Source organism: Danio rerio, chromosome 16 (genome assembly GCF_052040795.2).
Source record: "Danio rerio strain M-AB ecotype USA chromosome 16, GRCz13ab, whole genome shotgun sequence".
Taxonomy (NCBI): domain Eukaryota; kingdom Metazoa; phylum Chordata; class Actinopteri; order Cypriniformes; family Danionidae; genus Danio; species Danio rerio.
The window spans coordinates 8,809,302-8,834,764 of NC_141036.1; the positions used below are offsets into that span (position 1 = coordinate 8,809,302).

General features: G+C 36.1%; 1 protein-coding gene and 1 long non-coding RNA gene across 12 annotated transcripts in view; one reads left to right on the forward strand and one right to left on the reverse strand.

Moving 5' to 3' along the window:
- The window catches only part of LOC147840126 (uncharacterized), a 402,217-nt gene extending 383,816 nt beyond the window's left edge, over positions 1–18,401 (forward strand). Inside the window, exon 5 of one of the 2 annotated variants that reach the window (XR_015511032.1) lies at positions 18,129–18,401. This is a non-coding gene — a long non-coding RNA (uncharacterized LOC147840126). The remainder of the gene's footprint in view (positions 1–18,128) is intronic. The other variant, XR_015511033.1, reaches the window with a different exon arrangement.
- grb10b (growth factor receptor-bound protein 10b) overlaps positions 1–25,463 on the reverse strand; it is a 156,176-nt gene that overhangs the window by 118,672 nt on the left and 12,041 nt on the right. The window lies entirely within an intron of this gene.

Below are 25,463 nucleotides of genomic sequence, written 5' to 3' on the forward strand. Positions count from 1 at the left end.
CAGCACAAATTATGACAATCAAATCTGAGCTTTCAAGTAAAGGAACCAACCATCATTATTCAAATACATATTCTAACATTACAAATTGTGAAGTTGAATGGCTACATTACCCCTATGCCAAAGAATCTTTCAGATGCGATGTTAGTGGCTGGGATGCACAAGAAAAGAAACCAAAAAGCCACTCTGGCGACATCCTTACATCCTTTTTTATTTACAATCTCCTCACTGCTAATATACAGCACTCATTTTCGTGTGTGTTGTTACTCTGACCTGCAGTGACAAGCACAAGTGCGTAGATTACTTTACCATTTACAACGAACTTTGCGCTCGCGCTCCCCTGGCGTTCAGAGGATGACAAATGAACAAACCATTGCTGCGGTTTCAATACAAGTTTATGGAGAAAAGTAATAACCGCTGCAGTGTTTGGGTGCGCTGTGTTTGTCAGAGGTAATTAGTCTGTTGTTATTACTAACGTTAAAATGTGTATATTCCATAAAGTGTGAAGCAGATTGGTTAGTTCTACTTACATAAATCGTTGTGATGTTTTCAACTATAGATATTTACATTAGATGTCACCTATGCGTTTGCCGTCTATTGAAAGGAATGCGTCAAAAGAGCCGCCATTTTAGTACAGGGTAGCGCTTCTTTGAAATGAATGTGGGACCAAATATATATATATATATATATATATATATATATATATATATATATATATATATATATATACATACACATATATCTATCATCGGATGTTTTCCCGGTGGTCAGTACGCAAATATTTCTTTAAATTACGAAAATTATAATTTTGCATCACTTTTCTATATTGATGGATAGGTGATCGCACAGACATTGCTGACAAAGAGCAAGTGTTTGTGTGCATGGAAATGTATTATCTCCCTACCTGTTTAATTCAATCAAATCCGTGTCCTAGAACACACCTTCTGTCCTGCTTTCACTTCTTTTTCTAATGGAGGAAACGATTTGTTTATGAATGAATATCCGTTATGAATACTATAGTATACTATATGTATGTTGAATAGATTTTGTTTAGGCTTCAATTTACGTACACATATTAATTAAGACATTTATATAAAGTCTGCCAAATATGATAAAGAATATACATGTGTGATGTTTTGTTCATGAAATCTGTATGCAAATTAGTCTCTTCAGAAGACTTTATTAAACTTTTAAATTAATAGGCAATACTTTTATAATGTCTTTTTGAACATTTTAAACCAGTGGGATGTGTTATCATCATATAAACGCCATTCTGTTAAACTGGTTTCTAGCATTTTTTAAAAATGTCTTCCTTTGGGTTGGATGAAATATCCGCTTGAAAATAAAAAACAAGTGTGTGGGAAAACAACTGTCCATTTCATTGATAAGGAAAAGAACACAGTGACCCAAATCAAACTTACATGAGCGAATGTGCCAGTGAACCATGATGAACAGCTGCCACTGAAATCACGTGGTGAGAGAAGCCAAAAAGTTAGTAGCATTTTCAGGTGTGTACAATTATTCATGAAGGGTGGGAAGAAAGAAGACCACTGCATTACTTTTTTTTTTTACAATGGGGGTTGGTGGGATTTAAGCTGCTTTGTTTGTTGGTGTTCAAGAAATCCTGTTTAATAATGTCAAAGGTCAACTCTCTTAAGCTGTCACCTTGCAGACAGTTCAACAGAAAACTCCCATACATGTTTATATATATATATATATATATATATATATATATATATATATATATATATATATATATATATATATATATATATATAAATATATATATATAAATATATATATATATATATATATATATATATATATATATATATATATATATATAAATAAATATATATATATATATATATATATATATATATATATATATATATATATATATATATATATATTATATCGCTTAAAATATATATCGCTTTGCCCTTTAGTGCTTTATCAGGGATCACCAAAATGGAATGCAATGCCTCAATTATAACTATATATAACATAATTATATATGAGCAATATCACACCAGTAGTAGTGCAATGTGGCTGTATATCAGCACTGGTGGGAGCATATTGCATTTATACAATAGTTCAATGGCAAAATCATGTATATAAAAAAGGAAATCAAACATGGAGAGACTAAAACCCTTTTGAACGAGGAACTACTGGCGACGCTGGTTCAAACCTCGGCTCGGCTTGGCTCAGTTGGCGTTTCTGTTTGGAGATTGCATGTTCTCCCTGCGATCATGTGGGTTTCCTCCAGATGCTCCGGTTTCCCCCAAACTCCAAAGATATGTGGTACAAGTGAATTGGGCAGGCTAAATCATCCGTAGTGTATGAGTGTGTGTATGAATGAGTGTGTGGATGTTTCCCAGTATTTCTCTGTTGCAATCGGGAGATCACAATAATGAACCCTGAAAAAGCTAAAGCAATGCAAACACTACCAGATTACTGTTGTGTTTGTGATAAGGAAAAACGCTAAACACATGCGGGTGTTTCTTCTTCCTTTCTGTTTACTGAACTAGTCTGCAATAACCAAAACAAGAGACTCGAGAAACAAACAGAGGCCAACCAAAAAAGGGTTATAAAAAGAGTGGCCAACACGAAATACAGTTTTTCCCGATAAGAGAGTCCCATCTCAAACTTAATACACTACAATTACTAAAGTATTAATACAGCACTACAACATACAAAAGAGAGAGATTGACTTAGAAAGCCACTTATCAGTTTTATAATGATTTGATCAGCTGTAGTTAGAAAATCCGCTGAGTTTATCACTAAGAGCTTATTATGTGGTCTCTGTCGCCATCTTGTGGCGTCTTTGCTCTGCTTAGTATGACAGGCTGATGAATGCCGAATCGCTGTATCTTCGAAATTCTGAATATCTGTTTTCTTGTTCCCAATGGACAACCAACCTATCCCATGTGCAAAGTGTAAACAAAGCAGCATTCAGTACCAGTACCACAGTAACTGTCACACTTCACCGAGAGATTCACTCCTGTAGATATGTCTGATAATTTAATAATCCATATTGTTTGCAAATATTTAAGAAATGTAGCAAATTTATAGCTGTACACTTTGTGTTCCTCCTTGACTTGAATGTTTACTTGCTACATCACTTCAATACAGTACATCTACTTCATCGCTAAATAACCACTCAGAGGGCTCTCTTCAGCCGACGCCAATTATGCATGCTGAATCAAGCTAGTAAGCTCCGACATTAACCCGACAAGAGGCAATGTGTGGAACACAACAAACCAACAAGCCTGTTCATCAAAAACAAGATGAACGGACGACCATTAGCTTGATGTGTCCGACCTTAACAAAGCCGCCTCACCATCATGTTTGACTTGCAGTTCTTCTGCTCATAGGCCATCACAGGTCTTTAGTGAAAAAAAATAAAGGTTGGTATATTCATTTAGACCTTTAATGTTTCTTATTGGCAAGATAAAGGCCACTCTGGTAAAATGCATTTGAGACATATGAATAACATTAAAAGCCCTGTTTCTAGGAACACTTTAAGTGTCTTTTAGTAATAGGCTTATGACTTTTATTTTCTTTTACCGCTTTTGTGAGACCTATTTCGATTTGGCCATATGGGCTGCTTAGCTTTAACATATGCATGGGGTAAATTGGGGTAAGTAACAGCTCAGGCTGATTAAGTCTAGTTAAGGAAAAGAAGGAAAGTGGAAAAGACTAGTGACCCATACTTGGATATTGTGCTTTACATTTTACCCATCCAAATGCACACACAGCAGTGACAACACTCACCTCGTGGTATAGGGTATATGGCGAAGCATGCTAATAGGACTTTGAATTTGCCAGTAACCTGGGTTAAGACGTTAAAACATAAAAAATTAAGACATTAAAACATAAAAATTAAAACATTAGCTCGGCATATACCCTATTGAGGTTGAAAGAGAGTGTTGTACTTTCACTCTGCTCATCTATAATCCCTGAAACATTTGGAGAAGTCCAAGTCCAAGATTTCATTACACTGTGACATTATTCCTTTTAATATACTAATATACTATTATCTCAACAACTATTAATCCTTTTCACATCAATGAAATTTACACAGATATGTTATCAATGAGTAAATGGTTATTGTAGATGCCCTTTGGTTTCCATGAACGAGACAGAGAGTTTCTGACGGGTGCTTGATTCTTTATTATGCTCAAGACGAGAGCCATTAAACTTTCGTTGCGTAGCACCGTGAAACTACACAAAGAAACAACAAAAATCAATAAAAACAACTCGTATACAGAATAATATGACAAATAAAGATATAATGTACAGAGCGACATATGAAAGTGAAACAATGAAGTATATGAAGACAGTTTGAAACAACTAATAAGAAGGCAGAGCTCACGATTAACATATACATACAAATGAACTCATGTGGCTGAAATATTAACTTCACATACCTCGCTCCGCTTTCCCAAAGGGTTCTATTAAATAAATTGTGCAGGATTAAGCCTCCTTTTTTTCCATAAATCGCACCGCAACGTGTCTTCTCTTCGCTCCTGCTAGCCTGATTAACCTATTAGTCACCTAGGCTACCGAAACACGTGACATGCTCTGATGCTCTAAAATTATTTAAAGGCATATAATGATTTAGTGGTCACTTACAGTTATTTTCATGCAGTTCTTTGCTCAACACCAAATAAACACCACAAAACAACTAAGCAATGTCTATAGTTTGTAATCAAATACATTTGCCTTTATCAATCTTGAAGAGACAACTGTTTTCGTGTGGTCCGTTTGCTAGCTCATTTTGTACGGTTTTGTAATTGTGTTCCATGTGGTTTGAGTCACAGTCACGGTTCCACAAAAACAGATAAAGGCATTGTAAAATCTACGTAAAACTACATAGCAGTGGAATTTTCTCATAAATTTGATTTTGAAAACACTATTGTTTGTGATTTGGGAAGAGTTTAGGTCATTGGTTTGCTCTGTGATCTGTACAACAAGCTCCACCTTTTTGTGGATGTGTACTGTAAAGATGTGCATGTAAACCATACAACAAAACGTACACAGAGTATTGCATTTCAGATTTGTAGACAGCGCCATCTAGTGGATTTGTCATCCTAAATTTGCAACGAAATGTACTCAGAGCAACATATTGTATGTTTTTCAAATACAGTGAGGCACATATTATAGGTGAGGCACATATTATAAAAGTATGGTTTAAAAACTGCTTGTTTATTCATTTTAAGATAACTTAAAATAGGAATAAGCAGTGATGTTTCTTTTCTTCAGTTCTCTTTTTACTATTCATTCTATTATTTATGATTTATTGCTCTCAGTATTCTATTACAGAGCATAGTGGAAACATGGGAATGTAAATAGGCACATACAGTTTACTTGACCCCTACAGTGCTGTGGGTGGCTTGTTTGTTTGTTTGTTCTGCAGATTGTCTGAGCACAAACGCTGAATTGTACTGTACTGCTATGACAACATGATAGGTTTGTTGGGCACTGTGGTAAGAAGTTCATGTGTGCTTACACAGTAAAGGGAGAGCTTTAATTTCTAGCAGCGATTAGCCCTGAAGCAAAGGCAAAGGCCAAGCCTGTGGGATCTCCACCAGCCACCAGCTATTTAAAGTAAATCCTTATTGAAACTCTTCTGTGAAGAGATCTCTTCTTCAGTAGGTCTCAAGGACTGAAGATAAAACAATGTCAACCTTAACTCACCCTTAAAGTGTTCAACACTAGTGTTCTATCTATCTATCTATCTATCTATCTATCTATCTATCTATCTATCTATCTATCTATCTATCTATCTATCTATCTATCTATCTATCTATCTATCTATCATCTATCTATCTATCTATCTATCTATCTATCAACTATCTATCTATCTATCTATCTATCTATCTATCTATCTATCTATCTATCTATCTATCTATCTATCTATCTATCTATCTATCTATCTATCTATCTATCTATCTATCTATCTATCTATCTATCTATCTACAGTATCTATCTATCTATCTATCTATCTATCTATCTATCTATCTATCTATCTATCTATCTATCTATCTATCTATCTATCTATCTATCTATCTATCTATCTATCTACAGTATCTATCTATCTATCTATCTATCTATCTATCTATCTATCTATCTATCTATCTATCTATCTATCTATCTATCTATCTATCTATCTATCTATCTATCTATCTATGATACAATTGATAAACTACCTCAAACATTAAAAGAACACTGCCCTTTGTTTATGGAAATAGGCTCATATTTGAACTCCTCTAGAGTTAATCAGATGAGTTTTATCATTTTTGAATCATTCAGCTGATCTTAAGGAGCACTTTTAGCTTAGCTTAGCATAAATCATTGCATCGGATTAGACCATTAGCATCTTGTTTAAAACAATTTCAAAAATGTTCTGAAAATTTTTGATATTTACAACTGGACAATTCTGTATTTACATCATGGATTAGTTGCTTTCTTCTTGGCCGATATGGCTAGGAACTATAGTCTCATTCCAGCCTAATAATCAAGGAGCTTTTCTGGCATATACCTGGTGGCTCCAGCTACAACTATATCAACCTAGAGAATAGGCAAGGCAAAGCAAGTTTATTTATATAGCACATTTCATACACAATGGTAATTCAAAATGTTTTACATAAACAGGAATAAAAGAGACAAGTATAAGAAAAAAACAAAGAATGAAAATAATTTAAAAAAATTAAAAAATAATAAATAATTAAAAATAATAAAACTAAATTGTGATTAAAATGAAAAAGAAAAGAAAGACATAATAGTGCAATCTGTTGGACGCAGCACAGTGCTCATTCAGTTAAATCACAGCTAAACAGTCTTGATTTAAATGTGCCTAATGTTGGAGCACATCTGACCATTTCTGAAGGCTGATTCCAGCAGAGGGGGGCGCTGTTAGTAGCTGAATGAAGATTCACCCTGCTTTGACTGAACCTTTGGAATTTCTAATTTACTTGATCTTAATGATCTGAGTGATCTTTTAGGTTTGTATTCAGTGAGCATATCTGTAATGCATTCAGGTCCTAGACCATTTAGTAGTACTACTTTAAAATCTATTCTGAATGTATCTGGGAGCCAGTAAAAAGACCTAAGGACAGATGTGATGTGCTGTGATTTTCTGGTTCTGGTCTGGTTTAGAATTCTGGCAGCAGCGTTCTGGATGAGCTGCAACTGCCTGACTGTCTTTTTGGGAAGTCCAGTGAGGAGTCCATTACAGTAATCTGCCCTGCTGCTGATAAAAGCATGAATAAGTTTCTATGGCTAGCTAGAAAAATAGCAACTTTTCATTTTCCATCAAGTTCAGAATTTTACTACAGAAAAATAAATAGGAAAATACAAAGAGGATTTAAATACAAGAATTATCTAAATTCTTTTTAGAACTTATTTGAACAAGCTGCAAATCTTCGAATCAACGACTTATGCTAAGCTAAGCTAAGCTAAAACTGCTCTTGCCAGACCCAGATATCATCTGAATTGATAAAAATAATGGTAAAAATATATTGTTTAATTCGAGAGAAGTTGAAAAAGAGCCTATTTCTCCCACAAAAAAAAAAATGTGTAGTGTTCCTTTAATAATTCTTCAGTGTTTAGCAGTTTGCGCTGACTAAGCATAAAATCGTGTTGTTGTTGTTGGGGATTTCTTTTATAAAGATCTCAAGCTAAAACAATGTTTCTGTGATACTCGATCAAAGAATTATCCACACGTAACATGTTTGGCTTCTGGCAGACAGTTAAAAATGCTTTCAAGGCTGATTGCTGCTATTTCCAACATCATGGCAAGTGTTTCAGACAAGCAGCTCTACCTTCAGACTGGTGACACAGTTCCACAAGGGCTGCCTTCAGCTCCAGAGAGAGTTTTTCAGCTTCTCTGTGTGGTTTTTAGAGTCCATAAAACCACTGCGTAATGCAAGGCTGTCAGCGGGAAGGGAGGGAGGGAGACGGCATGCCATATTACGCAATCTAGAGCTACAGAGAGAGAGAGTGAGAGAACCTGGCTGCGACTCAACTCTTCTCCAACACATCTGCACATTCACAGCGTGTCTCTGAGTAATACTCAAGAGTTCTCACATAATGAAATAAATCTCCTTGCTTGTATTCGTCCCTGACATGGAGTAGGAAAGGAACAGTAAATCCTTTAATTCAGAAAACTTCTGAACTATGCCCTAGAACATGCACAGAGATTCATCGTGCTAGGGAGAAAACACACAAGGAAAAGGAATGTGGCACTTCAATGCCACAAAAGCAGTTTTTAAATACACACTTAACATGAGATGACCTGTGTAAAGACAAAAAAAAAAATCGTTCAAAACGTTTTGGATTAGGTGCAAATGCTGGAATAAATAATAAAGCTAATGGGCATTTATTTTGCAATTATGCTTATTATTTTATGTAGTCAGTGACGTGATCAGTGCACTGTATGTACACTCACCAGCCACTTTATTAGGCACACCTTACTAGCACTGGGTTGGACCCCCTTTTGCCTTCAGAACTGCCTTAATCCTTCGTGGCATAGATTCAAAAAGGTACTAGACATAATCCTTAGAGACATTGGTCCATATTGACATGATAGCATCATGCAGTTGCTTCAGATTTGTCGGCTGCATGATGCGAATCTCCCGTTCCCCCGAAACCCAAAGGTGCTCTATTGGATTGTGATCTAGTGACTGTGGAGGCCATTTAGTAATAAGTGAACTCATTGTCATGTTCAAGAAACCAGTCTGAGATGATTGGCGCTTAATGACATGGCGCATTATCCTGCAGCCATCAGAAGATGGGTATAATGTGGTCATAAAGGGATGGACATGGTACTCAGGTAGGCTGTGGCGTTGACACAATGCTCAATTGGCACTTATGGTCCCAAAGTGCGCCAAGAAATATCCCACACCATTACACTACCACCACCAGCCTGAATCGTTGACACAAGACAGAATAGATCCATGTTTTTATGTTGTTGATGCTAAATTCTGACCCGACCATGTGAATGTCGCAGCAGAAATCAAAGCTCTGATGTTTGCCTACAAAGTGACTACTGGCCTTGCTCCGTCTTATCTGCTCTCACTTCTGCAGATCTATGTGCCCTCCAGAAACTTGCGTTCTGTGAATGAACGTCGCCTCGTGGTTCCATCCCAAAGAGGGAAGAAATCACTTTTGCGAACACGAACGCTCAATCTGCCCAGTTGGTGGAATGAACTCCCTAACTGCATCAGAACAGCAGAGTCACTCGCTACTTTCAAGAAACGACTAAAAACTCAACTATTTAGTCTCCACTTCACTTCCTAACCTGCAATTGCCTCTCTGAATATCACACTATCTGTACAAAAAAAAATAAATAAATAAATACTAATACTACTAATACTTTCCTTCTTAGACTTTACAGACCTGAAACTTGCCTATAGCACTTATTCGTTGTTGCTCTTGGTTGTGTAAATTGCTTCCTTGTCCTCATTTGTAAGTCGCTTTGGATAAAAGCGTCTGCTAAATGACTAAATGTAAAATGTAAATTTAAATTGAGTCTCGTGAGACCAGACGTTTTTTTAAATCTTCTATTGTCCAATTTTTGGGATCCTGTGCAAATTGTAGCCTCAGTTTCCTGTTCTTAGCTGACAAGAGTAGCACCTGGTGTGGTCTTCTGCTGCTGTAGTCTATCTGCCTCAAGGTTTGACGTGTTGTGTGTTCAGAGATGCTCTTCTGCCTACCTCGGTTGTAACAAGTGGTTATTTGAGTTACTGTTGTCTTTCTATCAGCTTAAACCAGTCTGGCTGTTCACCTCTGACCTCTTCTATAAACAAGGCATTTGTGCCCACAGAACTGCCACTCACTGAATAATTTCTCTTTTTTGTACCATTCTCTGTAAACCCTAGAGATGGCTGTGCATGAAAATCCCAGTAGATCAGCAATTTCTGAAATACTCAGACCAGCCCATCTGGCACCAACAACCATGCCACGTTCAAAGTCATCTAAATCACTTTTTATGGTGTTGTTATAAGGTTAAAAAAAAACATTTTATTTCAGATAAATTGTAATCTTTGAATCTTTCTATTCATCGAAAGATGAAAAAATAAATCTACTGTTAAAAATAATAATAGCAAAAACAATAATAAACATCTCTCGAAAAAAAATGTTTATTTGAATGATTTCTAAAGAACATGACTGGGGTAATGATGCTAAAACTTCAGTTTTGAAATCACAGGAATAAATGGCATTTTAATATATATATATTAAAATATATTATTTTAAATAGACAAACTATCAACATGTTATTGTTTTTATTGCACTTTGGGTCAAATAAATAAAAACATATATTAAAGAATTAAAATTAAAAAACTATAATAAAATAGACTCTTTTTTTTTTAGTTATTTTCTAAAACCTTTGACCAGGTAGTATATTTAATATTGTGTGTTTATGTAAAACTTTGCTACAGCCGTCTTGGTTAGGACTCCCTGGAAGAAGAATTTATTTTACTTCAATGAGACCTTCCAGGTAAAAAAATAATAAAGGATAAATAACTTAGGCTTCACCTCCACTGGGATATACTGTATGTTGACTTCGGAATGCTTTTGACGCTTTGGCGCAAGCTCCTAAATTCTTTGCATTCTACAAGCTAAAAATTCTCCTTCTTGCTAAATGGGGCGCACATCAAAACATGCGGGTTATTTATAGAGCCGACCGACCGTCGAGTGTAAAAACAGCTAGCCATGAGGTACACACACACTTCATTGAAGTCACCAAGCATAGTGTGAGCTTTACTTAGCTGCTCAATCTAAAACCAACCCAAAGCCATTAGCAGCCCCAAAACCGAATTATCATTTCCTAAAACGGATCGGTATACACTACTGTTCAAATGTTTGTGCTTAATATATTAAGTAACACGTTTAGAGTTTGTAAATCTGGAAATAATAGTTTACTTCACTGTAAAAAAAACATTAGTTAGTCATGACCAGTCTTGTGCTAGTTACTGAAAAATAGCAACTAGTTACTACTGTAGTTACATCATTTAAAAAGTAGTTCAATTACTTTATTAATTACTTACACTAAAAAGTAATGCATTACTATTAAAAGTCATTTTTGAGTTACTTTTACAATAAAACAACAATTGTAAGGCTCCTATTAATGCCCTTATAACGTCACGTCAGTGCTGCATGAAAATACACTGTTGATCAGCTTCACAGTTTTAATTAATTTGCATTCTCGCAACTAAAACACAAACTTAAACAAAAAGATCATTTTAAACACTAATTTATTTAGTCAGACCAGCAGAACAAAAATAAAAATATCATCAGGTGATAAACCAGCTGAATACCTCTGTCCAGCTGTGTGTCCTGAAGTAAAGGGGCCTTCCACATCAATTTCCTCATGAATATTTATGAGCTACTTTTAACAAGCCCTTCCTTTCCGACTCCTCCCACTGCACATTTAGGAGCCGATCACACCGAACACGCTTTTTTGCTAGGCACACCAATGGCTTTTTTGTCGACAAGTTGTTAGGCAATGACTAAATCAGCTGCGTATTGTGTGGGAGCAATTTTTTATATATATTTTTTACTTGTTATATTTAATAATATTGTCATTTTGAGTTACTTTTCCATTAAAACAACATTTTTTATGCTTCTATTAATGCCCTTATAACGTCACTTCAGTGCTGCATGGAAATACACTGTTGATCAGCTTCACAGTTTTAATTAATTTGCATTCTCACAACTAAAACACAAACTTAAATAAAAAGACACTAATTTATTTAAGTCAGACCAGCAGCACAAAAATAAAAATATCACAAGGTGATAAACCAGCTGAAGAAAATATTTAGAATCGAAAAAGCAAAAACTAAAGTTGCTTCAGCCTCAAAAAAGTTTGCATGTAACCCTTGAACATGTTCCTTTAAAGCTTGAGTATAAAAAAAGGGCCCTATCATGCACCCGGCGCAATAAGGTGCAAGTCATTTTTGCCCTGAAGTGTTGCTATTTTTTAGAACACACTTTGTTATTATTGTTCATTTATTAATTTGCTGGAAATCAGAACTGGATTTAGAAATAGTTTTGAAACAAATCTTTGCGCTCAACAAATGAAATTAATATTTTAATTATTATAATTATAATAATATAAATTATAATTATAATTATATATATAATATATAATTATAATTAATTATGTAGGCTAATGGATGTGTGTGTGCGTACAACATCATTTCTCGACAGAGAGAAATAGAAAGTGAAAGTAAAGGCAAATTGAAGGAGGCTCATTCTTTATCCTCGCGCTGCAGATGCTCTGTTGAACTGTTTTTGCTAGTGAAGCGTTCAGTTTTTACACTTACAAAGTCCACCATGTATATAGCAAATGTGCCATGGCACAACGCAACTGACTCTTTGAGACTCTGATTGTTTTTTTCTCAAAACACACCTAGAACTCATTAAGAGAATAAGCAGAACCCTGTTAGACCATGTGCCGCGGCGCAAAGCATATCTTCACATCCTTAAAATAGCGGGAAAAAGTAAATTTGGATTAATTATTAGATTTGTTATTATTACTATTTTTATTATTATTATTATTATTATTATTATTATTATTGATAAATAAAAATAATACTAAATGTAATAATTATAATTAATATTTATTTTTATTATTGTTATTTATTAATTAAAAATACTGAGAATAACAACAACAAATATAATAATTATTATTATTATTGTTACTTTTATTATTTAATAATAAAAAATAACAAACATAATAATTATTATTAATATGTATTCTTATTTTTATTATCTAATAAGAACAACAACAACAAGTATAATAATAATAAAAGTAATAATAATAATAATTATTATAATTATAATAATAATTATTATTATTAGTATCATCATTTTTTTATTATTATTATTATTATTATGCTTTTTGATTACTCCAAAAATATTTTACCTTTGTTTGGAGGTGCAATAATGTCGATAAAAAATGTTGATAAAAAATATGATCAACTCATGACATGCTGTGATCATTTTAAATATCAAAACAACAGTGAAACATAATGTCAGTTTTTGCCCACGCCAATATTCCCATGCAACATCCTAGTAGTTCTCTGGAGACCATTAGCCAAAATGCACCATCTCCTCAGGAATGCTGGGAGCGCATTCTTTCCACATAGGGTACTGGGAGGAGAGCCACAAAATGGCAAGCATTGATTTGTAGAGCAAAGTGCAGCGATGAGAGAGACGTGCTGAAAATAGGACAGCAATAAAAAGTGAGAAAGAGAGAGAGATAGCAGGAGAAAGAGCGAGGGAGAGAGAGAGAGAGAGAGAGAGAGAGAGAGAGAGCCTGCTGGAATGTGAGCTGCTCTATCCAGCTGTGTGTCCTGAAGTAAAGGGGCCTTCCACATCAATCTCTTCATGAATATTTATGAGCTGCTTTTAGCACACCCTTTCTTTCTGACTCCTCCCACTGCACATTTAGGGGTCGATCACACCGAACACGCTTTTCTGTTAGGAAAACGGCTTTTTTTTGGTCGACAAGTTGTTGTTAGGCAACGACTGAATCAGCTGCGTATTGTGGGGAAGCATTCCTGTTGATTTATTTTTTTTTACTTGTAATATTTAATAATATTGTCATATTAAAAATTTGTGAAGTCATACAGCTTTAGATAACTCGAAACAAGTCTCTCCCCAGTACAGAGATGGGAAGTAACGAAGTACAAATACTTTGTTACCGTACATAAGTAGTTTATTCTGGTATCAGTATTTTATTCCACTACTTTTTTCTCTGCAACTTTTTACTTTTACTCCCAACATTTTTACACAAATATCTGTACTTTCTACTTCTTACATTTTTAAACCACGATCGTTACTTTCGTTTTCGTGTGTTTGGTGACACGATCTATATTATTTCTTGTCGTTGCGCAATATGAACGCATTTTAAATGCAATCAAATGTTTCGTCTTAGCGTGCCTGTGTACTGCAGCTTGCAGCTTTTTTAACCAAGACTGTCGCGCACCATACCTGGAATAGTTTATGAAGATTACTATGAGAAAGGCGAGGATGAATACGCAGATGAGATGGCAAGTTTAACATGCAGTCCTGTTTACACCGTAATAATACACCTTTTGCTCGATTGGATCACAGGAAAACAAGATTGACACATTCCAGTTCAAAAACATGCCGCTTATATGCTTAACCCTTTTGTCCACTTCTGATCATACAGCACGTGCTTTCTCTGGTCTTCCAGCCTAATCCTGCAAGAAATAGTGCTTTTTGAAAAGATTTGTTAGTACTAAAACAATCAAAAACTTTATACAAATTTTATGCATTGCAATTTATTCAAGTTCATATTTCCCAATACAGAATTTATCCTGTTTTACAATTTTTATTGATTTTTTATTTCTGTTCTGATTTGAGAAATGGACGATGAATGAGGAAAAACTGTTTATCCATTAAATAAAATGACCTCAATACCCTGAAAATAAAACAATGTATGAGAGCTACTCATTGAAAAGAATAAGCAGCTTTAGCTTAATGCAAAAAATAAATAAATAATAGATTGCAGTCCAACATGATAAGCATTTATTTTAGCAAAAGAAAAAAAATATATATTTGTTACATAATTTTGTGTAAAATGCAAGATATTATTTGTAAAGATAGACAGGCCTACAGAATTATTTCTACAGTGTATTAACATGAATGGCAGATTAAGTTTACAAAACTACATGCTGAACTGTCACGATACTTAGACAGAAAAGAAGGCAAATGCAAGTATTTAATTAACAGATGAAAACATGCATCAAAAGATACCACTGGACACACGAATGTTCAATACAAAAGAGAGCCACAGACCACAACGAAGACATCAAAATGGACAGTGAAGGATACTGGGTAACAACAGACAGGAACAATGACAAACAACGAACTGATAACCAAAACATACCACAGGCGTAATATATAGCCAGCCAAATAAGGTTCAGCTGGAGGATGATTAAGTCAGCTGATGACATCAGCTGATTCTATAGCACACTGTCGACACAAAAAGGTAAACAAACACACACCCTCGCACACCCGACAACACACATGGCCTGACACATAACACACAGGAGGAACACAGATCCATAAACAGTGACATGAATGCTGTGAGTTTGCATCAGGATGATGACACATGGGCCAACTTTGAGCAATGTTGCAGGGTATGATGCTGCTTGGCTACTTTCATAAATTTAGCAACAAATACTTTTAAATTAAAATTATTTATATTAAATATAAGTTCATTCATTGATTTTCTTGTCGGCTTAGTCCCTTTATTAATCCGGGATCGCCACAGCTGAATGAACCGTCAACTTATCCAGCAAGTTTTTACGCAGCGGATGCCAGGCACGTGCACACACATAGGGCTCAACCTGTGCAGTGCACATGCCCTTCCAAAATGATCAAAAGTGCCCCCGCGACGTGGCACACCTTCGGTCCCGCCCTTCAGTAGGCGCGCGACAACACAGCTCTTCAGTACGCGAGCATTCTCACACCCACAACCCCACCCCCCACCCCCCCCCACCCCCCCTCCCCGCTCTTCCAAAAATTTATCCTGCACATGCGAGCGATACACTTATTTAAATATGTCTGATGAAAATACTACATAGGCAGATTTATACACGCAGTTTTAAAACTTTTAGAACAACCGCAAAGCAAAACAGATGTATTTCCCACGTAAAAACGATCCAAAAGGCACATAGGTCTATGTATTTTTGCGTATTTATTTGTTTATAATATATAGCGTGGATTATAATATAATATAAAGAGAGATTAACTCTTTGTCATGGACATTATTTCTAAAAATAAGCTTGAGAAGTTGTCTGTAGCAGTGTGGGGCTGACGTCACAGGCGAGCGCCCCGAGGGCTCTGTAGTCCGTTTATAGCCTAATGTTAGCTTTTTAACTCTTGCGCTTGCATTTAAGATCCAAAAGTGCTCCAAGTTGTATTTTCGTGTGAGGATTATCCGGCTGGACAAAACGTGTAAGTGTAATGAACGGTGTTTGAACACAGAGCTTATTATTTGCAATCTTCGAAAAGCCTATGGGAAAATCCTATAGGGATTTTCACGAGGGAACCAGTTTTATGCTAGCAGCCGATTAGCCTACAAAGTGACGTCATAGTTCCTCCACTCTATAGGTTGATTTAGAGGGTTTTGCATAAAAAGCACAAGTGGATTTAGCTCTTTTTGACGCTAAATAAAATCTACCTTGGTTAAAACTAGGGATATAACGGTATTGTAAATACCGTCATACCGCAATATTAATTTTTTTCGATATTACCGTAGTCGCATGACTCTGTAAAACTATAGGTCTTCTGAGAAAATTTGCTCAGGCGAATGAAGCGAATGGGAGGTAGCGGAAACTACAATTCCCATCAGCCCTTGCGGTCTGTTGTCGCTACAGATACAGTAATGCGGGAATGGAGTGTGCTGCTAAAAGCAGGCATCAAAAAGAGCTGGAAATGATCGAACCTGAAGCGGGTGTTGTCGCCGCATGCGTACTGAATAGCGGTGTTGTCGCGCACGTTCTGATCAGCTGTGTTGTCGCGCGCGTTCTGATCAGCTGTGTTGTCGCGCGCGTACTGAAGGGCGGGACGGAGGGTGTGACACAGCACACTGTTCAGATTGATACAGACATGAGACCTCTTTCTCACTCATGGCTTGTCCACTCAAGTGCACAACATTACCCACTGCTGTCAACCTGGACCAAGTCATATCTCTCTTGTCCCAGAAACCTCAGTCCCAAATGAGAGGGTTTTTTTCTGTTGCAGGGGACATTGTAAACACCCAGAGATACCAGCTTTTACCAGATTATAATTATTTGATAATTTTCCTTGAAACCCATCTCTATCTAAGTGAGTGAGTGAGTGATTAAATGTTGAATGTGATGAGTTTTCAACAATACTAAATTGAAACTTTATTTTTTTACATGGTTTAATATTTTTTGTTATTAAAATTGAAGTTCCTGTTTCAAAGCTTACAGATAGATGGCTAATTTGTATGTCATTGACACTTTTGGCACTTTTTTGGAGTATTTTCAAAAGTTTTGTTTTTTCCTGTAAATGATTCAATAAATACCGTACCGTGACATTAATACCGAGGTATTACCGTACCGTAAAATTCTGATACCGTTACATCCCTAGTTAAAACCAAAGAACTGTCTAAAGTGACATGTTTGAAAAAAATGTATTTTATTTACAAGCTAATAACCTTATCATCAGGGCCGGAGTGGGACTCATTTTCAGCCCTGGAGTATCAAGCATAAGACCGGCCCACCTCAGTTCACGACTGACTATGTTAAAATAAGGTAATTTCCAATTCAGTTTCTTATCACACTATCTCGTCTTTTTCAAGAAAACAGCTGCTTTAGAACTTCAAATGTTCAACAAACTTACAGTTTTATATATCTTAACAATAAAAATGAAAAAAAAAAAAATTACTTAAGTGAGGATCAAACACGGATTGACGACGTCGTAACGCAACGTGCTGACCACTGGACCACAATGGCGCTGTTGTGCTTGATTGGCCAGAATGATAAATCATCATTACCCTGCAGGCTGCATTTTGCTCATGGGGCTACGAGACAATAAATAAGAAGAGCGGAGCTGCGGCAAAATAATGAATAAAAAGTGTGAGGCTAAGGTCAAATAAAGAAATAAATGAAAAAAAAGTGCGACTGCTGAGAGTGCAAGCAGCTAGAAACATCGGCCCTTGCGGCCAAAAAACAGACCGGCCCACCGGGAACTCTCCCGGTCCTCCCGATTGGCCAATCCAGGCCTGCTTATCATTACATATAAAATGAAACTTGTGAACCTCTGGCTTGTGAATCAGAAGAGCCTGATAGAAAATGCTAATTTACAAGAAAAGAGGAAATGGATTTAGAGCAGTGGTTCTCAAACTTTTTTCATCAAGTACCACCTCATAAAAAAATTGTCTCTCAAAGTACCAACAAAATGAGCAGTATTGAAATACAGTAGCGTAGTAGGCCCAGTAAAGCAGCTACAACTCTGCACAGTTAAAAAACGTGGCAGGTTACCTCAGAAATATAGGCTATATGTCATATATGACATATTATATACATCATTTTTGATACATTTTTTAATGTGTGTAGTAGGGTTGTAACAATATACCGGTATGACGGTTTACCACGATTTGAACGTGCACGATTATCATACCATGAACAATTGCATATCAACGGTTTTAACCCTTAAAGACCGAGACAGCCGCCCGCGGCTAAAAATAAGTATTGCTCTTAAATGTTTAATAACTTTTGATCCGCTGATCCGATTCATACAATTCAAAGATTGGCATAAAGAAGAGAATCTCAGCTTTCCAGTGCTATATCACATAACAACGCGGACTTTCAGAGGCTCCGGAATCAGTGCGGTTACGTCATCAACATTTGACAACGCTGATTTGACAAAGAAACGCTCGTCACTGTGTCTCCGGACAAATCAGACATGATACATTGATGCATTGTCCCTCCTCCATGCCCAGATTGGTTCAAACTCGCTATATCACAACCAATAAGCATAGGTTTCGCTTTTGTTTGTGGACCAAGCTTTTTGAACAACACGGAATGAGAGATAGGCTGTACATTTATGCGCGGCTAAATAAAACGCCAAAAAAAGTTTTGCATGAAATAATTCTCATACTAAGTACTTTTGCATGCACAGCAGCACAGAAACATGACAAAACAGTGACACAGCAAAGACGAACTGCTGCTCTTGCTGTTTTCAAAAGACGCAAATGAAGGTGCAGCTGTTTATCTGCATTGCAGACAACCATTTCCAAATCCATATCCATAGACAACCATATCCATGCTGGCACATAAAACCTAAGGATGTTCCATATTGAATCTAGTTTCGTTATGTAACTATTTATAGTATAGTAAATATTTATATCTATTTTTTACTGAGGATTTGCACCATGTTTGTTTGGACTTTATTTGGACTTTGACACATTATTTATTATTTTCTTATTTTTATTTGTTCATTGTAAGTGGTGTTGTTTATAGTAACTAAAAATATATTATTTGGAAAAAGTCAAATTTGCTTCACTGTTCTATTATTTTGTAACATTTGTAACATACCGTATACCGCAAAACCGTCAAACCGTGGTATTGTTTTAGACGATTATCATACCGTGAAAAATTCATACCGTTACAACCCTAGTGTGTAGCATGTACATGACATTTAATTTCTCCGCGTACCAAGGAAGCCTGCGTACCACTAGTGGTACACGTACCTCAGTTTGAGAACCACTGATTTAGAGGGTTTTGAATCTGAACTCTTCATATATTTCCAATAAGCCTGTGTTGAAGTTTTTTTCTTAATGTGCACTGGTTATTTAGTAAAACATTGCTCTAATAACCCAAACTAAAGTTCCTTGAACAGTGTTAAACAGTGAAGATTACATTGTTTCCCGAATCCTAATCTCCATTGTATGTGCAGTTGAAGGGCTTCATGAAATACATTCAACTGAAAACTGTTTCTTATAATAAAATCCATTAGCAATACCTACTGTATATAACAATATACTGTTCATTTTAACAAGCGTGGAACAGTAAATGTGACTACACAAACTGGGCACGAACAGTTAAAGAATAGTCATTGAAGGAAAAGTCACTGAAACATTCATTCATTTATTCACTTTCCTTCAGCTTAGTCTCTGTTTTAAAAAGAGCCACAGCGGAATGAATCGCCAACTATTCCAGCATATGTTTTACGTAGCGGATGCCCTTCCAGCTGCAACCCAGTATTGGGAAACACACACACACTCATACACTATGGCCAATTTAGTTTATTCAATTCACCTAAAGCGCATGTGTTTGGACTGTGGGGGAAACCGGAGCACCCGGAGGAAACCCACACAAACTCGGGGAGAACATGCAAACTCCACACAGAAATGCCAACTGGCCCAGCCAGGACTCGAACCAGCGACCTTCTTGCTGTCAGGTGACAGTGCTAACCACTGAGCCACCGTGCTGCCAGCTCACTGAAACATTCTATGAGAAAATCACTTGAGAATCAACTTGTTCATGAAGAAGACAGCTGCTAAGAAGTGTAACATACTGCAGCCAAACCTAACCCAGAACATCAAACTTCCCCACAGAGCAGCCCGCTGTTTTCGGGATGCTTCCTTATGTCAGGGTCTGGAAAACTCATAAAAATCGAGGAAGAGATGGAAGAGGTGGAGAACATTGAAACTGTATATAAACACGTTCCATTCCTCAAGAGCGCATGCACTGGGAAAACAGATAGTGACATGGATACAGCATGTTGAGCAATAAATGTGCTAGCCTATGTGCTGCCAGGAACAGTTTATCTCATGATTACTGACACCAGGGGTGCTCAATCCTGCTGCTGGGCATCTTTATTTCCTTTAGCGTTTCGTTTTAGATGAGCATACACGCCGTTTCAGCTACTCATTGTTCCTGACAATCGCCAAATCACGATTAAAATCTGAAAAACATTCTTTAAAAGGTAAAATTAACAACTGGCAGAGGTGGGTAGAGTATCCAAAATCTATACTCAAGTAAAAGTACAAGTAAAAGTAAGTTACTCGAGTAAAAGTAAAAAACTTACTCAAGTAAATAGTAGTCCATTATACAAATATTTATAATATATTTATATATATAAAAAAATAAATAAATATATATATATATATATATATATATATATATATATATATATATATATATATATATATATATATATATATATATATATATATATATATATATATATATATATAAAAAATATATATAAATATATATATTTATATAAATATATTTATACAACAGTTCTGTCTGGTTCTCAAATCTGATTGGCTGATAGCCGTGCGATATTCTGCAATATTAGAACTCCTACAGCCTCTTTACCCTTTGTGTATTACTCCGCCCACATACAGCCAGCTAAAACAGACACTACAGATCTAAAGTTTAAAAGATGCTTGTTCAACTGTTTAACTGTCAGCTATGATTTGAATCCGGAAAAAAGTAGTTCCTCATACAAAACGGTTTTTGAGAGTCTCCATGTTTGATTTTGTTTTTATATACACAATTATGCCGTCAAACTGTTGTATAAATGCAATATCACACTCGTAGTAGTGCGATATGGCTGAATATCGCCACTGGTGGGGGCACTAAGGCACTAGGCCTGCAGCCTCGTGCCAACGCACGCCTTCCACCAGTGCCGATATGTAGCCATATCGCACTGCTACTCGTGTGATATTGCTCATATATATATATATATATATATATATATATATATATATATATATATATATATATATATATATATATATATACATACATATATATATATACATACATATATATATATATATATATATATATATATATATATATATATATATATATATATATATATATATATATATATATATATATATATATACAGTTATAGTCAGAATTATTACCCCCCTTCAAATTTTTTCTTCTTTTTTTAATACTTTCCAAAATATGTTTAGCAGAGGAAGACAATTTTCACAGTATGTCTGATAATATTTTTTCTTTTGGAAAAAAGTGTTATTTGTTTTATTTCTGCAAGAATAAACGCAGTTTTTAATTTTTTCAACACCATTTTAGGGACAAAATTATTAGCCCCTTTAAGCTATATTTTTTCTTGATAATCTACAGAACAAACCATCATTATACAATAACTTGCCTAATTACCCTAAGCTGCCTAGTTAACCTAATTACCCTGGTTAAGCCTTTAAATGTCACTTTAAGCTGTATAGAAGTGTCTTGAAAAATATCTAGTAAAATATTATGTACTGTCATCATGGCAAAGATAAAATAAATCAGTTATTAGAAATGAGTTATTAAAATTTTTATGTTTAGAAATGTGTTGAAAAAAAAAATCTGCTCTCCGTAAAACAGAAATTGAGGAATAAAATAAACACGGGGGCGAATAATTCTGACTTTAACTGTATAAGCATATCTAGAAACACAGGCGACCGGGAGCAGTAATGATCACTCACGCTTAGCTTTTAATTAAAACTAGACATACATTTTAAGTATTGATCTGGTAATTGTCCATCAGTCAGCTTGAGAGACACATTATTACATCTTAATTATTGGTTGAATCCTTTATTGACCTTATATTTCCGGCATTCACTATTCAGGTACAGATATTGAATAATCAACACTGCATAGTCTTCATTGTATATTATATAACCTTTATTAAAGTTACAAAAAAGTTCTTGTGGCCAGATGTTTTAAACTCTGAAATATTGAAATGTTCACGCATATTTCATATTCATGATTTTATGATTCGACACAAGAACGTCTTTTTTGTTTAAGACAAAGAAGATAACACATGTGAAAAGTACAATTTGACATTTTCTGAAAGAGTCTTTTTGTGACGAGATCCTTATACTCAGTCTAAATCAAATAACTTATAACACAAGACCAAGCTCTGTGTCGAGATACTTGTGCATACACGTAGGCTATTAAAGACAGAAAAAGAGAACAAAAATCAGGCAGTTTGCCAACTTTATCTGCCAAAACAAACACGCTTTGCTATAGCAACGGAGTGATGATATCTGGCTTCGTTTCACCTTTACGCAGTCAGAATTTGCGATTGACAAGCCTGTTTAACAGCAGATGGGACTCTTGTGTTATACTCCAATGTTCACACAACTGCAGACGGTAGCAGACTAGTAAACACATACCAGTGTTATATGTATTGTAATATATAAAATCATTAAAAAAATCGTAATTTATTGTGTAAGACTTTTATTTTGTTGAATACAAAATAAAAGTATTCAAGATTCATGCAAAAATATTGTAGTGATTTATAGTAAATGCCATAGTCTTTTGATTGTAAAGTGCATTATGCCCATACCTGCCAACATTTGTCTCTGAAATTCCAGGACGGGGGAGGGCTGGATGGTTTGGGGGGCTGAGTGGGGATGTCTAGGTGTCTGTACCAGTACTGTGCAAAGACTTTCCAAGGGATGGATAGTGCAGGTTGAGCCCTATTTGAGCACGTTCCTGGTCTGTATATGCACAGGGTTTCGGGCAGCCACTGCAATCGGATATCATACCAAAGTCGGTGATCCAATGGTGTCATAGACTGCACCAAAAAGCTGAGGAACACGGGTGGCGAGAATTACGGGAGTTTTCCGGGAGAAATAACAAAACGGGAGATGGGTCTGAAATACGGGAGACTACCAGGAAAAAAAAAGTGTTGGCAGGTATGATTATACTGTGCATACACTCACTTTATTAGGTACACCTTAGTAACTGTTGGACTGTCTTTTGCCTTTAGAACTACCTGAATCCTTCATGGCATAGATTCAACAAGATACTGGAAAAATTCCTCAGAGATTTCAGTCCATATTGCCATGACAGCATTACGCAGTTGCTGCAGATCTGTCGGCTGCACATCCATGATGTGAATCTCTCATTCCACCAAATCCCAAATGTGCTCTGTTGGATTGAGATCTAATGACGGTGGAGGCCATTTGAGTACTGTGAACTCATTGTAATGTTTAACAAACCAGTCTGAGATGATTTGACTTTATATCATGGTGCGTTATCCTGCTGGAAGTAGCCATAAGAAGATGGGTGCACTGGGGTCATAAAGGGATGGACATGGTCAGCATCAATACTCAGGTAGACTGTGGTGTTCATGTTGCTGATGCCAAATTCTGACCCTACCATTCGAATGTCGCAGCAGAAATCGAGACTCATCAGACCAGGCAACGTTTTTCCAATCTTCTATAGTGCAATTTTGGTCAGCTTGTGCGAATTGTAGCCTCAGTTTCCTGTTCTTAGCTGACAGAAGAGGCACCCGGTGTGGTCTGCTGCTCTCATCCGCCTCAAGTTTCGATGTGTTGTACGTTCAGAGATGCTCTTCTGCAAGATAGTGATTTTGTTTCCAACCAAGTCAATTAAAGGCAGATTCGGCAGGTTTCGGAATGCTTGTGAGGTTACCAATCCTTTGAATGGCTTTAGTCACGTGACCTGGGTGTTTAATCACCTTTTGGAGCAGTGTTTCGAAACATCTGCTGTTCCAGATCTCGACAGCATGTCTCATGTCAGCCATTCCTACTTCCAACACTCGCCATCAGTTCAATAACTTGTTACAATTTTTATACATTAACAAATATAGGCGATGTATGACTCATTTTAGATTATTTGGTAACACTTTATTTTGATGGTCCATTTGAGTATTAGTAGATTGTGCTTAATATCTGTTGATACTGCTCTTTCAACAGACATTTAACTGACTAGAAGCTTTGCAAGTACATGTCAACTTACACTGAAGCCTGGTTTATACTTCTGCGTCAAGTAATCGGCGTGACCCACGGCACATGCAACGTGCGTAGCTGTGCATTCATACTTCTGCGTGCCGTTTCTGTTGCTCTGCAATAACACTTCTGAAACACTAGTTGGCAGTGAGGTGTTTATGTTCCTCTGTGTCGAGTTTTTTCACTGGTGTTTTGTTTTTTCTGAACGCTTCCTTAATGTAAAAGTTTCTCAAACTCGCTCATTTTGAGGCAGGAACCAGTGGACATGCAACAACTTGAGGTAAACACAAAAAAAAAACTTTCCATCCGGAGCTCCTTCACGGGACTCGACACTTGTAAACATTCGCTCCATCAGGCTCGCGTGGCTCTCGGTCCCACCCACACTCGTCAGCGCTACCAAGCCGAATATCACAGAGCTTGTGCTACGTGTCGTTGCGACGTGTAGTTACATTTTTTGAGAGTTGCACGTCAGCGACACTGATGGCCACGGCGAGGGTTATGACGCAGAAGTAAAAATCAGCCTTAACTCTGACACCAACCTAACAGTCTACTTATAATTTAATGAGAATTAGTTGGCATGTACTGTAGATGCAATGTAACTTAAATTCAACAAACGGACCATCAAAATAAAGTGTGACCGATTATTTTAATGAAGGAAAAAATGAATGAATATACATATTTGGTACAATTAGGCAAGACTGACAATGTTAATAAACTGTGCTAACATAGCTACTAAGAGAACAGGTAGGCAAGACTGATTTTCTGAGAATACTGAGAGAGAAAAAAAGTACTGATTTGTTTACTTAACAAAAGACAGGTCAAGATTCTTGGACCCAGAGCTAACTGACCCGATAAAGGTCAAGTGGGAGTGAGATTACCTGCAAATTCCAACAACTCCTTGAAAATGAATACAAATTAAACTTATTCAATCATCCTGACAAACATTCATTAGTTTCCCTTCGGCTTAGTCCCTAATTTATCAGTGGTTGCCACAGCGGAATCAAACACCAACTATTCTGGTATATGTTTTCTCAGCGGATGCCCTTCCAATCGTAACTCAGTACTGGGAAACCCTGACAAACATTATTTACTTTAACTGGAACTAACACCACTTACAATAGGAACACCGTACATACAGTATCAGTGTTGTTGAATGGTAAAA